This window comes from Dasypus novemcinctus, chromosome 9 (assembly GCF_030445035.2).
Source record: "Dasypus novemcinctus isolate mDasNov1 chromosome 9, mDasNov1.1.hap2, whole genome shotgun sequence".
NCBI classification, from domain to species: Eukaryota; Metazoa; Chordata; class Mammalia; order Cingulata; family Dasypodidae; genus Dasypus; species Dasypus novemcinctus.
In genome coordinates this window covers 106,299,218-106,315,545 of record NC_080681.1, presented here as the reverse complement: position 1 = coordinate 106,315,545, position 16,328 = coordinate 106,299,218, and the positions used below count along the sequence as shown (strand labels likewise).

Below are 16,328 nucleotides of genomic sequence, written 5' to 3'. Positions count from 1 at the left end.
TCCTCTACCTTACTAAATAACCTTTGAGTTTTTATTAATTTAGTATAGAAAAGTGATACTTTATTAAGGGGCATTTTATCCCCTAAAGGTAATGCCTGTATAATGAAATAGAAGAGATCATGTCATCTACTTAGCAAGATTTACCTAATTATTTTTTTTCTAGATGCTATTTTCGCTAACTTATCCTTGCTGGTTTATTATCTCTAATATGACTATTAATGAATACTAGTTAACGAGATATGTTCAATAGTTCATTTATTCCCCTTGGTGTTTTTTTTTTTTTTTTCAAAGGAGTTACCAGGGATTGAACCCAGGACCTTGTACCTGGAAGCAGGCACCCAACCAATGAGATACATCAGCTCTGCAATGAGAATTTGTTTGTTTTTAGGAGGTACAGGGAAACCCAGGACCTTGTACATGGAAAGCAGGTGCTTAATCACTTGAGCTACATTTGCTCCCCACTTTGATGTTTTATAAGACTGAAAAGGCTAGCATTGGAGTAAATGATTGCATAATGAACTTAAAATCATGTTTTAAATAAATATACAAAAGAACGTATGTGGCCAAAGAGCTATGGTTTTCTTGTTTTTGATTTTTAAAATTTTCAGCACTCCTACTTTGGTAGTCAGCTTCTAAAATGGCCCCCAGTGATCCCAACCTCCTGGTATTCCTACCCTTGTGTTATCCCCTTTGCATTTGGGCTGGACCCAGTGACTCACTTCTAATGCATAAAATACTGTGTAAGTAGTAGGATGTCACTTCCAAGATTAGGTACAGAAAGGCTATGGCTTCTGTCTTGGGTGCTTTTTGGCTTTCCCTCATAGAGATTCACCAGCTGCCATGTCGTGAAGACACTCAGACAACTAAGGAGAATTCCACATATATGTAAAGAAACCCACAATGCAAGTGAGCTTGGAGGTTGAGCTTCTAATGCCTCACAGTAGCCATGTGAGTTGAGCAGGATGCTAATTATCCAGGCACTGTTGAAATTTGAGCTTGGTTGACAGCTTGACTGCAACTTCATGAGAGACCCTGAGCCACAGGCACCCAGCTAAGCCATGCTATGCAATAAGTGCTTATTGTTTTAAGCCACTAAATTTTCTGAGGTGATTTGTTGTGCAGCAACAGATAATTAATATACCTACCATTTACTCATTCAGTAAATATTTGTGATTGTCTTCTATTTAGCAAACACTGTTCTAGGTGCATTGGCACACAGCAATGAATAAAACAGAAAAGGGTAGAATAGAATAAAACAGTAGAAAAGTCATTATATCAGATTTTAGTGATAATAGGGGAAGTATGATAAGGGGTCAAAGAGAGAGGGGCTTGTGGTGGGTTGGAGATTTTAGATAGTGATCAGAGAATACTTCTCTGATAAGGTGACATTTAAACAGAGACCTGAGTGGAGTGAAAGAATGAACCATGCATGTATCTGGGGGAAGAGCCTCCCAGGCAGAACGGACAACATGTTTGATGTATTTGAGAGATATCAAGTAAGCCAGCCTGACTGGATCAAAGTGATCTAGGGGAGAATAGTAGGAATTGAATTCAGAGAGGTAGTAGGTAGGCGAAGGAACAGATCATGTAGTGCCTTGTTGGCCATGCTAAAGACTTTGCATTCTATTCTGAGTGAGATGGGAATCTTGGGAGGATTTTGAGCAGAGGGAGGAATGGCAAGACCATTCATTTAATAAATATGAATTGAGGTTTTAAAATGAGCAAGGCCCTGTGGGTGAATGTGCTCACACAAGTGTAGAAGACATTTGGAAGGAAGTTTAATGTTCTACATTGGTAGAAGTGATAAAGCAAACACTCAGAAACTTAAGAATACAGGCTCTGTGTTATGGAAAAACACGGAGTTATGGACAGAGCAGAGTAAAACCTGGGTTAAAATTCGGGCTCCTCTACTTAGTTCAACTTTTTTCAGCCACTATTTTTTGGGTGCCTATTATGTACCAGGTAAAATAATAATGCTAGGGTTAAAAGCCAGGCTCTGTGCTATGTGTTTTATAGGTATGACATAGTAAGAATGTGGGCTAGGATGCCTGACTTTAAATTCTAATTGTGTCACCTTTTAGCTGGTGACCTTGGGTGCATTACTTAATTTATATACTTCAGTTTATTCATTCTGTAATATGGGAGATTTTAATCCAGGACTTCTCCTTTCGAAGCTAATGAGCTCTCAGTAATCATGATCTTGTGAAAGCACTTTTCTATGCCTCAGTTTCCTCTTCTGTAAAATGAGTATTTAATGTCCACATTGTAGAGAATACATAGTAATAACGAATAAAAACAAACCTCACACTACTTATCGCATACAGGCATTCAATAAGAATTAGTTTCCTTTTCCCTTTTGATAAAATCTAAACTCCTGTAGATAGGGGAGAATAATCTTTGGTTTAAGAATAATTTTTACATCTATTTTTATAGTTTTTTCTACTTAAATTGGGTATGTATGTATCTATATGATGATTATCCATGATATAACTTTGTAGAAAACATATGCTTAATCTAGTGGTGATCTTTGGGTTTGCTTCAGATTTATACTTTAACATTTTTAGGCTTGTGCGTGAGTATTATAAAGACCCATTTCACAGCAACTGTGGTTTGGTTTCCGGCATGGTAAGACACAGTCATGTGGTTGATGTCCCCATTGTTGCTTTTATCTTTTATAGCAGATGTGAAAGTAAACATACAAAGTTGAAAAACAGGAAGGGGTTTGGCAGATCGTTGAGAGGGTATTTTTGCAGGGGAACTAGTACATAAGCCACCTGAAATTTGAAGTGTCTTGAATCTTAGTGACTTTTAGTAGTTACACAAAGATAGTGTCTCTTATTGTTGTAAAGTAAGTAAAAAAGCAAGAAATTTGCAGTTTAATGAATTTGCATATATTTTTGCTGTTATATAGTTTAAAGCTAAAGTGAGATGTTGTGTTCTCCTTTTTGTTTGAAGCAGAGAACTGATGTTTAATTTTATAGTCACTCTAATTCTGGTTCTTTTTGAAAGCCCAAATTTAATACAGAATTTCTCTACTTGACTCTATAATCTTTGTTTCCTAAGGAAAATAGTATTAACACTTATCAAATGCTAATTATGTATTAGGTACTACTCTCCAGATATGCTAATTGATAAAAACATTTCTATTTTTTGATAATTTATAGTAAGTTTTTATTGCTTTGGTGAAATCCCTCTCTCCTCTCCCTTCTTTGTCTTCCTTGTCTGCCTGCTTGCCAGCCTTCCTGCCTCCCATTTCTTTTTCTTCTTCCTCCTCTTGAATTATTTTCTCCCATGCTTTTGCAGAATAGTTTTCTATTAATATTATTTGGGGGTCATGTGATGTAGCAGCCAATAGGAATACAGATTTTGGAGTTAGATGGAGCTGGGTTTTTACAGTATGGTTCTGCTTTTTATAGGGGAAAAAAACTGCTTTCTATCACAATAAATAAAAGCCAGGGTTCTTCGGAGTTGGAGGGAGATCTTGCACATGCGGTAGAGTAATTGGAGCTCACAGCAAGAACTCTTGTTCTCTAAGATTCACTTTCCCCTGGGGAATCCTTTGCTGACCTCAGGAAGTATTGATTTCCCTTTAATTTTCTGAGGTGAGTCTTATCTTAATACTCCTCTAGTACATAGGTGAGGTCAGGCTGGAACATTTAGTACTTTACTAAAGGCTCAGAGATACAAAAGGGAAATAAACACAAAGGTACTAGTATGCTTCTGGCTCATACCATAAAGCTCACTCCTCTTCAGTTTGTGGTCTTCTCCTAGGTTACCTCTCTTCTTGATCCAAAACATGTATCTGCCTTCCATGGCAGAAGCCATCTTTAACTTTTTTACCTGGGAGTGCCTTTGGTATATCCAGATTGCTCCAAACCCAGAGAGGAAGACCTTGAGAAAAAAAAGGGTTCTCTATTTTGCCAGCCTATGGTTTTATCTGAGAGAGAACCCACTACTTGCATGTGAGCCATACCAGTTCTATACCCTTGGAGAAGAGACCATAGCTACACAGGATATCTAATTACCATTCACATTTTCTCTTTGCATTCTTTGAATCTTACCATTTGACAATTTAGAAGCTACTCTTTATTTTCTTTTATTTATTTTTAAGATTTATTTTTGTTTATTTATTCCACCCCCACCCCCCACCCCTGCTGTCTGCTCTATGTGTCCATTTGCTGTGCATTCTTCCGTGTCTGCTTATCTTCTTTTTAGGCAGCACTGGGAACTGATCCTGTGACTTTCCAGAGTGGCAGAGAGGTGTTCAATCTCTTGTGCCACCTCAGCTCACTGGTCTCTTGCGTATCTTATTGTCTCTCCTCTGTGCCTCTTTTTGTTGCATCATCTTGCTGCACCAGCTCTCCACTCAGGCCAGCTCACTGCATGGGTTAGCACTCTGCGTGGGCCACCTCTCCACTTGGGCCGGCTTGCCTTCACTAAGAGGACCTGGGAATCGAACCCTGGACCTCCAGTATGGTAGACGGGAGCCCAATTGCTTGAGCCACATCCACTTCCCAGAAACTTTAATTTGTTGTAAGTTTATTTCTGAGAGTTTTGCTTGAGATGCTAGTACTTTTTTTTATTATTATTTTTGAAATTTATTTCTCTTCCCTGCCTCCCCTCCCCCAGTTGTCTGCTCTCTGTGTCCATTCACTGTGTGTTCTTCTGTGTCTGCTTATATTCTTATCTGTGGCACCTGGAATCTGTGTCTCTTTTTGTTGTGTCATCTTGCTGCATCAGCTCTCCATGCGGCACCACTTCCTGGGCAGGCTGCTTTTTTTTCCGTGCTGGGCGGGTCTCCTTATGGGGCACACTCCTTGCGCATGGGACTCCCCTGTGTGGGGGACACCCCTGCGTGGCACGGTACCCCTTGTGCGCATCAGCACTGTGCGTGGGCTAGCTCATCACACAAGTCAGGAGGCCCTGTGTTTGAACCTTGGACCTCCCATGTGGTAGGCGGATGCCCTATCCTTTGGGCCAAATCTGCTTCCTGAGATGCTAGTACTTAATCAGGTCCAAAGTTAGGCTGAGGACAGTAGTGATAAAGGTAGCTGTGATCAAGATGGAACCTGAGCAGGCTAAATTTAAATGTTAAAGGATGTGTCCTTTGTAGCCAGAGTATTAATTACTGAAGGGGTGTGGCTGCCGTGCATCTTTACACATGAAAATATTTCTAAGGATGTAGAACAAGTCACTGACCTTGCTTCTAAGACAGGAAAAGTGTCATAGGGTGAAAGACCTTTAGAGTAAGAGACCTGGTTTAGAATCCTGGCTCTGATTAGCTATATGTCTTTGGGCAAGTTATTTATTATCTTTATTTCTCATTTTCTTCATCTGTTAAATTTAGATAACATTTAATATAATATACCTATCTTTTACAATTGTTGAAAATATTAGATATAATATGTAATGTTTTTAACATATAGTGCCTGTCACATAGTGGGCACTTAATGAATGGAAACTAATTATTATTATTATTATTATTTTAAATGGCGTTCCTTTAAAATCCAGTTTGCACTTGACATATTGTCTGACGTTGACTTTTTTTTAAACAGTTTTATTGAGATATAATTAACATGCCATAGGTTCACCCATTTAAAGTGTACAATTCATCCTTTTTTAGTATATTCCCAGGGTTGAGCAATTTTAATTGTAATTTTAGAACATTTTCTTCCCCTCCAAAAGAAACTTGATACCCATTAGTAATCATTCTCTATTCCCTATACCCTCACCCCCCATCCCTAGGCAACCACTAACTATGTCTTTAGATTTCCCTATTCTGGACATTTCATATAAATGGAGTCATACAAGACGTGGCCTTTTATGTCAAACTTCTTTCATTTAGCATAGTATTTTTAAGGTTAATCCATGTTATAGCGTTTATCAGTACTTTGTTCCTGAGATCTGACCTCCCTGTCTGTTTTCAGACTAGTTTAATTTTCAGGCTGTCAATGCATTTTCTCTTTCACGTCAGCTTCTTTAGTTCTGTTTACCTCTTTTGGTAATAGTGATAATCAAGTATGTTATTAAAATGCTATCTACTTTGCTAATCTTAGACGCAAACTTGCACCATGATAGTATGGCCTTAATTACATTAATATTTTTTGTCATTTAACAGTTTTATTTTTTGGGTGGCTTTCTGGAGAGCAAGAGTTACAGGAAGGACATGAGAAGTTGGTGACAGTAGGAGTAAAGCTTTTTTCCAGAACACACACTCTTGTTTTATAAACAAAAGCCTAGACATTTTGTTAGATTATTTAAAAAAAATTTTTATTAAAATTTTTTTTCTTATTTACCTTGTGTTAGAAATTTAAATACCTCATTTGACCATGTAAATATTTTTTTTTTTAAAGATTTATTTATTTATTTAATTCCCCCCCCCTCCCCTGGTTGTCTGTTCTCGGTGTCTATTTGCTGCGTCTTGTTTCTTTGTCCGCTTCTGTTGTCTGTTGTCGTCAGCGGCACAGGAAGTGTGGGCGGCGCCATTCCTGAGCAGGTTGTTCTTTCTTTTCACGCTGGGCGGCTTTTCCTCACGGGAGCACTCCTTACGCTTGGGGCTCCCCTACGCGGGGGACACCCTTGCGTGGCACGGCACTCCTTGCGCGCATCAGCACTGCGCATGGCCAGTTCCACACGGGTCCAGGAGGTCCGGGGTTTGAACCGCGGACCTCCCATATGGTAGACGGACGCCCTAACCGCTGGGCCAAAGTCCGTTTCCCTTGACCATGTAAATATTGAGAGCACAATACAGTTAGATTTTAAGCTGACTATACTTTGTGTATTTAGTTTGTACATAATTGTGTATTTGCTTTATTTTTGGTTTTGAAGAAGTACTGCATCTTCTAGTACAAATGTAATTATTGGTCTGGTATTTTCTTCTTAGTGCATTATTTTACATAATACACAATATTTTTAAATTTAAATTTTAAAAAAATTGATTTCTAAATTATATTGAAAATGTCTAATTTTGTTGAACATTTAAGCTTTTAAAAATCTTTTATATATTTATTTATATTTTAGTTTGAAATACTTTCAAACTTACAGGATAGTTACAAAAATAACACAAGTCCTTTACAGAGAACTCCAATATACACTTGTCACCCCAGATACCCAGATCCACCAATTTTAACATTTTGCCATATTAACTGTTTGTTTGTATCTATCAGTCCATTTTCTGAATACTTGAGTGTAGGTTGTATGCATCATGCTCTTTGACCAGTTAATTCTGCCATGTACATTTCCTTAGAACAAGGATATCACTTATATAACCACCTTAAGTGCAGTTATCGAGTTCAAGAAATTTAACATTGATATAAAATTTATAGCCTATGTTTCAGTATTTTCATATGTCCTAATAATGTCCTTTTGAGCCTTTTCTCCTTTCTTTTTAGATCCTACCCGAGGTTATGTATTGCCTTTTATTATCATTATCTCTTTAGTTGCTTTCTTTTTTTTAAATTTAATTGTGTTGTATATAAAACTTAATTTTATATACAACACTATCATCTCAATCACTCCCAAACACTCCATTCACTGGGGTTAATCATAGTTACTATGTTGTGGAATCTTTCACCACCTTCCATTACTAAAGCTTTCCCATCTCCCCAACCAGAAACTCTACACTCATTTTGCCCCACCCCTGGCAAATCTTTTTCTAATTTATGTCTCCATGAGCTTATATATTCTCCCATATTTTCTTTGTAATTGCTTTGGGCCTTAAATTTAACATCCTAAATCTGTAACACCCTCCTTTGCTTTGATAACAATTTAACTTCAATATGTATGCACATAATATGTTCCTGTACTCCTCCATCCCTCACCTTTATTTAGTTCTTACCACAAATTATATGTTTATATATTATGAGTTGTAAGAGTTAGCTATATATTCTGGATACTAGATCCTTATCAGATAAATGATTTGCAAATATTTTCTCCTATTCTCTGGGTTGTCTTTTCACTTACTGGTAGTGTCCTTTGATGTACAAAGTATTTAATTCTGAAGTCCACCTTATTTTTTCTTTGGTTGGTTGTGCTTTAGGTGTGGTATCTAAGAAACTGTTGCCTAGTCTACAGTCATGAAGATTTACACCTATGCTTTCTTCTAAGAGTTATAATTTTATGTCTTACATTTAGGAGGTCTTCAATCCATTTTGAGTTATTTTTTTATATACTGTGAGGAAGGAGTCTAAATTTATTGTTTGCTTGTGGATTATCCAGTTTTCCCTGCACCATTTGTTGAAAAGACTATTTTTTCCCCATTAAGTTGTCTTGGCATCCTTAAAAATCATTTGACCATATAAGTATTGTATAATTTTTGGAGTCTCAATTCTAATCTATTGATTTATGTGTCTCTCTTACGCCAGTATCACATGGTCTTGATCACTGTAGCTTTGTAGAAAGGTTTGAAATTGCTAAGTGCAATTCCTCCAACTCTGTTCTTATTTTTTTCAAGATTTTTTTTTGCTATTCTGGCTATCCTTTGTATTTCCACATGAATTTTAGGATCAGCTTGTCTATTTCTGCAAAACAGGCAATTGGGATTTTGTAGAGATTTCATTGAATGTATAGTTCAATTTGGAGAGTATTGCCATTTTAACAATATTATATCTCCCAATCCATGAACAGGGGATTTTTTTTTTTTCATTTATTTAGTCTTCTTTAATCTTTCAATGATGAGTTTCATCTTTCAGTATAAGTCTTATATACTTCTTTTGTTAAATTTAATCTTAAGCATTTTATTATTTTGGATGCTATTTTAAATGGAATTGTTTTCTTAATTTCATTTTTAGATGGTTCACTGCTAATATATAGAAATACAGTTAAATTTTTCATGTTGGGAAGCAGATTTGGCCCAACGGGATAGGGCGTCCCCCTACCACATGGGACTTCCAAGGTTCAAACCCAGGACCTCCTGACCCGTGTGATGAGCTGGTCCACGTGCAGTGTTGATGCGCGCAAGGAGTGCTGTGCCACACGGGTGTCCCCGTGTAGGGGAGCCCATGTGCAAGGAGTGTCCCTGTAAGAAGAACTGCCCAGCCCTAAAAAAGGGCAGCCTGCCCAGGAATGGTGCTGCACACACAGAGAGCTGCTGCAGCAAGGTGACGCAACAAAACAAGACACAGATTCCGGGTGCGGCGGACACAAGTGGACACAGAAGAACACACAGCGAATGGACACAGAGAGCAGACAACTTGGGGGGGATGGGGAGAGAAATATATTAAAAAAAATCTTAAAAAAAATGTTTTGCATGTTGGTCTTGTGTATTACAACTTTGCTGAACTTGCTTATTAGCTGGAATATTTTGTGCATGTCTATATGAATTCCTAGAATTTTCTATATATAAGATTGTGTCATCTGCAAATAGAGGTAGTTTTACTTCCTTTCCAATATGGATGCCTTTTATTTCTCTTTCTTGCCTGATTTCCCTGTCTAGAATTTCCAGTACAATGTTAAATGTAAGTGGCAAAAGTGAGCATCTTTTTCTTATTTTTGATCTTATGGGGAAAGTGGTAGGTTTTTCATACATGCTTTTTGTCAGGTTGTAGTTCCCAGTTCCCTTCATCTGTTCCTAGTTAGTTTATTGAGTGTTTTTTTTCTTTTTTTTTTCCATGAAAGAGTGTTGGATTTTTTCAAATGCCTTTTCTGTGTCTATTGAGATGCTCATGGGATTTTGTCCATTTTTCTATTGAGATGGTATATATTACATTGATTTTTTTTTAAAGGGGGTACTGGGGATTGAACCCAGGACCTCATATGGGAAGCAGACGTGCAACCGCTACTCCTCTTACGTTGATATATATATATATATATAGGTGAGGTACTGGGACCAGGAATTGAACTCTGGACCTTATATGTGGGAAGCTGGGACTCAACACTGAGCCACATCTGCTCCCCTGATTTGGTTATTTTGTTTATTTGTTGTTGTTTGTTTCTAGGAGGGACTGGGAACCAAAACTGGGACCCCCCCCCATATGAAGCAGGCACCCAACCGTTTGAGCCTCATCTGCTCCCAAGAATAATTTTTGTTTGTTTGTTCATTTGTTTTTGAAGTACTGGGGCTGGGGATTGAACATGGGACCTGGTGGGAAGCCAGGGCTCAGCTCAACCACTGAGCCTTCTCAGCAACCCAGCTGAGGTGGCTTCTTGTTTGTTTTGCTTGTTGTTTGATTTTTTGTTTTAAGGAGATACCACGAACTGAACCTGGGACCTCCTGTGTGGGAAGCAGACGCTCAACTGCTTGAGCCACGTTGACTCCCCTTCATATGTTTTTTTTTAAATTTTTAAATTTTTTATATATTTAATACACCCCCCTCCCCCGGTTGTCTGTTCTCTGTGTCTATTTTCCCTAGTTTCTTAAGATGGAAGGCCACCTTAATGTGAGATCTTTCTTCTTTTTTAATGTAGGCATTTATAGGTATAAATTTCCCTCTGACCATTTCTTTTTCTTTTTTTTTTATCCGCCCCCCCTTGCAGCTTTTTTTGCTTGCTCTCTGCTTTCTGTGTCCATTCTCTGTGTGTTCTTCTGTGTCTGTATTTATTTATTTAAAAAGATTTATTTTATTTATTTCTCTCCCCTTTCCCCCCCGTTGTCTGCTCTCTGTGTCCATTTGCTGTGTGTTCTTCTGCGTTGCTTGCAATATCAGGTGGTATTGGGAAACTGTGTCTCTTTTTTGTTGCATCATCTTGCTGTCAGCTCTCTGTGTGTGCGCAGCACCACTTCTGGGTGAGCTGCACTTTTTTCACGCAGGGCGGCTCTTCTTGCAGGGTGCACTCCTTGCGTGTGGGGCACTCTTATGCTGGGGCACCCCTGTGTAGCACAACACTCTTTGTACGTGGCAGCACTGCGTGTGGGCCAGTTCACCACATGGGTCAGTAGGCCCTGGGGACCGAACCCTGGGCCTTCCATATGATAGATGGATGCTATCATAAGCCACGTCCACTTCCCTGTATTTATTTTTATTTATTTATTCTGCCCCCCTCCCCCCCTTTGCAGCTTGCTTGCTGTCTGCTCTCTGCGTCCATTTGCTGCGCATTCTTCTGCATTTTTGCTTGTATCCCTTTTTGTTGTGTCACCTTGGTGGGCTGGCTGTCCGCGGCTCTTGTGGGCCGGCAGCACTCCATGGTGCTTGCGAGCTGGTGGCTCTCCACAGTATGCGGGCGAGCCTGCCTTCACAAGGAGGCCCCGGGATGCAAACCCAGGGCCTCCCATATGGTAGACGGGAACCCACCTGATTGAGCAACAGACACTTTCCTGACCATTTCTTTTGCTACATTCTGTAAGTTTTATTATATTGTGTTTTTGTTCTCATTCATTTTAAGGTTTATTTTAATTTCCCTTGTGATTTTTCTTTGACCTGCTGGTTATTTAGAAGTATATTATTTAGCTTCCACAGTGGAATTTCCCAAATTTCCTTCTGTTATTGATTTCTAATTTCAGTTCATTGTGGTCAGTGAACATACTTTGCGTTATGTCCTAACTTGTGATCTATTCCTAAGATCACTAGGGAAGCCACCAGAATGTAGCAGTCAAGCAAGATGTTTTGTCCTGGGCTCTCGTCAGAGGGTATGTATCATACCAGCTTGCCAGCTCAAATCATGGCTGCAAAGGTGGCACTAATCGTCACCTAAAAGCCTCTCATCATGAAGTTCATAAGAGCAGGAGATCTGTCTGCCAAGGCAGACAAAGCTGTTAAACCAATACTTCCTGTGCAGTACATATAGAAAGAATGAATTCTCTCCTTTACATACTGAGGTCAAATTAGAGCCTTTTCAGTAGCTGCACTCTCATTAGACATTCCCAAGCCATAGAAGCACAACGCTCCGAGACCAACAGCAACTCCTTCAGCGACAAACCATCCTTCCCATTTGATCAATTGTAAATATTTTTTCTACCAATAGCTCCAATGCTTTATCTTTGAGTTCTTGGCTAGTTTTCCCATGCCAGATCCCAATTTTTGTCCTGCTGGCCTATTCCCTGTTAGGTGCTAAAAGCCATTGATTCTTCGTGATAGAATTCTTCAGACTAGGGGAGGCTTAGTGAAAGCTAGGTGGAAAACCCTGGAAAGTAGTGGCCAGAGACATACAAACCTTGTGGCCAGCATAATGTTGAACCAAGTTATACAAAGCAGATCTGAAACGTGCCTCTGCGTACACATTCCCTTCTGTTCATGCTCCCATATCCTTTTATTTTTTATTTTTATTTTTTAAAAAAGATTTATTTATTTATTTCTCTCCCCTCTCTCCCCTCCCCGGTTGTCTGTTCTCTGTGTCTATTTTGCTGCGTCTTCTTCTTTGTCCACTTCTGTTGTTGTCAGTGGCATGGGAATCTGTGTTTCTTTTTGTTGCGTCATCTTGTTGCGTCAGCTCTCCGTGTGTGTGGCACCATTCCTGGGCAGGCTGCACTTTCTTATGCACTGGGCGGCTCTCCTTGCAGGATCCACTCCTTGCACGTGGGGCTCCCCTACGCGGGGGACACCCCTGCGTGGCACAGCACTCCTTGCATGCATCAGCACTGTGCATGGGCCAGCTCCACACGGGTCAAGGAGGCCCGGGGTTTGAACCACGGACCTCCCTTGTGGTAGATGGATGCCCTAACCACTAGTCCAAGTCTGCTTCCCCCCATGTCCTTTTAAAATGTATCAAATCTCACATAATAAGTATATAAAAATAGTGTGAAAGGAAACTATCCGCTGATTTAAATCACTGAAAACAGACATTTCTTTTGCTAGTTACTGCATCAGAGTTTCAATAACCTGTTCTTACCACTCAGCACAAGTACATACAGTACTGTCCTTAGCAGCTTTCTAAGAACTTATCATTTACTTTGTTTTCTCTCCTTCTATGTGTCCAACTGCTGTTACGGGATTTTGTCCAGGTTCTTGACTATCTGCAGAAATGAATTTTAAGAGCATGTTTGGTGATTTAGGCCAGTAATTTGTTCAGGTAGGGAAGGGACGAGAAATGGGAACATGGGTCCCAAACAGAGAGGAAGGGGCTGAAAAGTGATAAAGTGGGCTGACTTGCAGACTACGATTTGCCATTATAGATTATAAATACCTAGGTTTTACTTGCGTGGTGACTATGGCAGGGGAAAAATAGCGAGAGCAGGGTGCAGAAGGCATGAACGGGTCCAAAGGTGAGAGTGTGCATTCAGGCCTTGTGCCTGCTTTTTGAACCATTAATTATTCCACCCCTTTGCTAATGGCAGAGGAGGAGTTCCAGCTGTTTTCTGTTTTGGTTGATTACCCCACCCATCAATCCCCTGGGAAGGTCCGAGGATAAAGTCCTCAAGGAATATCCAGGGGTCTTCCTGGCTTCTGGAGGAAATCCTGTATTGAATGGCAGAATCTTGGGGAGGGTTTTTCCAGCAGACATCTTGGGGTTATTGATGTCCATGTCGATTCTCTGCCAGGTTCCAGATCCTTCTATTGATTCCCTACCTTACTAGCCAACTTCATTACTCTTGCACAAAATTCCCACATAACTTGAGACATAGTGAATATAATTTGTGCAGTATAAAATAGCATACAGGTTAAATGTGACAAATTCTATAAATATGTTTTATAAGGAATCTCTACAAAAGGGGAATATTTAAAGAGAATGTGAAAAAAAGCACATTTATAATTATTAAAAAACTTCAATTTGTAGCAATTCAAAATGCATTCTAGTCAGTGAACCAGCTTAACAAAAACAATCTAGCCAGTTAATAGGGATATGAAATATCCCAAAATTAAATCTTAAGATACCCAGCCTATTCTGTGGTATATCTAGAATAACTATATATTTAAAAATATCCAAACACTGGACGAATGTCCTTAATTGCATCTAACAAAAAGAAAACCATTCATCCTTGAGGGATTAAAAGGCCTATTTAAGATCCACAGTTAAGCAAAGAATTTAAAGTTCCATTTATCCATTAACTTGGCCCTCCCTTTCGCATACCCCCAGCTGCTCCATTCCCATTCCTGGATAATTATGCATTCTCCATTGCTTTGCTTTTTGTTCTTTCACCATATTCTACATATTCTCTCTATACACAGAATCTTTGCTTTCCGTCATGATGCAGGTTTCTCCACCTCTCTCCTTTTGTCTGAGTTTACTTCATTCTACATTAAAAAGCATAAAAATACCTCAAGTGTTTTCCAACACTCTGTTTTTCCTTATAAATGCCTTTAATACATCAAACATCAAGAACCCTAGGACAGCCCTCTGAGATTTAAACCGGCTAGCTATTTTCTTCATAATTTGGTTTTATTGGTCCAATTTACATGCTGAATATTGTATAGAAGCAAGGTGTAGGGTTGCAGGAAGATAGGCATGAAAGAAAATGTAATTGCTACCTTAATGAAATGAAAAGTATAGTCATTGTTTCAAAGTAAAGGTATAATTATTATTCAAGTTGCAATTATTTACACATAATGCAGAACTACAAAATTCATCTAGTGGAAATCAGACCAAAATAAAAAGTGGGATCCAAAATATCCAATATCCAAAATTTTCATAGCATTCCTAGGTATCCTAAATTGTGTATGTCCACATTTTGCCAAGTTCCTATCCAACTGTATATGACTAGGTAACGTAGTAAAGGAGATTCCTGTTCTGAATGGGAAGTCAAAGTAGATAAATTAGGTTCTTTCGATCATAAAAGTCTATTATTTCTATTAGTAAAAAGTAATAAACATTTATACTTTACACAATATCAAGAAACCAAATCTGTTTTGGCACCATTTTTATTCTTGTATTCATGGTATTTATTTGAAAGGAATAAACTCATCTTCTTCAAAGATTAATTTTCCAGATACAGTCCAATGTCTGTTCTTATGTCATAGTTGGACATTCTGATTGATTCATAAGTGTTACAGTAGTCTGAGGCCATCTTGCAAAATAAGGCTATATTAATCAGTACCACTGCAATGTCTCTGGCAAATCTAGACTAGCTATAGATGTCAATCTAATTCAGTCAGTCAGCAAGATTTATATCTTTGAATGGAAATTTATCTTCTAATTTTGTTGTCAGATCTATTTATGAAACCCCACCAAAACAGACAATAATTAGAGTGGGATATATTCAACTGTTAAGTTGTAGTATTCTGATGTTTACTTCACAATGCACATCTAATAACTTTAGCTCCTTTCCAACTTAAAGAAATTAAACTGGAGTTGCCAAAGGCAGGGAGAGAGAAAAAGAGGTGTAATATGGGACTTGGAGTTGTCCTGAATGATACTGCAGAAACGGATGCAGGATATTATATATCCTGCCATAACCCACTGAATACACTGGGAGAGAGTATAAACTACAATGTAAACTATAATCCATGCTCTGTAGCAGTGTTCCAAAATGTATTAATCAAATGAAATGAATGTACAACACTAACGAAAGAAGTTGTTGATATGGGAAAAGTGGGGGATGTGGGGAGTGGTGAATATGGGCATTTCCTATACTTTTTTTTTTTTTAAGATTTATTTTTTATTTATTTCTGTCCCTGTCCCCTCTACCCAGTTGTCTGCTCTCTGTGTCCATTCGCTGTGTGTTCTTTTGTGTCCACTTGCATTCTTGTCAGCAGCATTGGGAATCTGTGTCTCTTTTTGTTGCGTCATGTTGCTGCGTCAGCAGTCCGTGTGTGTGGTGCCGCTGCTGGGCAGGCTGTGCTTTTTTCATGCAGGGCGGCTCTCCTTATGGGGTGCACTCCTTGCAAGTGGGGCTCCCCTACACAGGGACACCCCTGCATGGCACGGCACTCCTTAGGCGCATCAGCACTGTGTGTGGGTCAGCTCACCACATGGGTCAGGAGGCCCTGGGTTTGAACCCTGGACCTCCCCATGTGGTAGGCAGATGCTCTATCTGTTGAGCCAAATCTGTTCCCCCCTGTACTTTTTACTGTAACACTTTCTGTGATCTATGTATCTTTTAAAAATAAAAAATACTCTAAAAAGAAAAAAAAACAGACCATTAAATATCTATACCTAATATATTCCACTGATCCACCATACCTTTCTTCCTGTGAAATGATGCTATTGTAGTATAAAAGATATCTTCTGAGATATATTCTCATTTGCAATATTTTGGGCAGCTGATCTAAGCCCTTTAAAAATCATGTTTAAAAATTCTAAAGAGCAAACACCAAGTAGTTAATATCATAAACAAAAATTAACTGAAATCCTATTATGTCACAGGCACATCCCTAAAGAGGCATACACACTGTCTTTATCAATATGACTAAAAAAATAAAATTTTGGTATTGGATGATGGTCATGGTAGCATAACATTGGAAATTTAATTAATGCTATTGTATGCTTAAAATGGCAAATATTATATATATGTTACCACA

General features: G+C 38.7%; 1 protein-coding gene and 1 pseudogene across 21 annotated transcripts in view; one reads left to right on the top strand and one right to left on the bottom strand.

Moving 5' to 3' along the window:
• Window positions 1-16,328, top strand: part of EPB41 (erythrocyte membrane protein band 4.1) — a 240,694-nt gene that overhangs the window by 28,429 nt on the left and 195,937 nt on the right. The window lies entirely within an intron of this gene.
• LOC105745873 (growth hormone-inducible transmembrane protein pseudogene) lies at window positions 11,467-12,101 on the bottom strand (annotated as a pseudogene).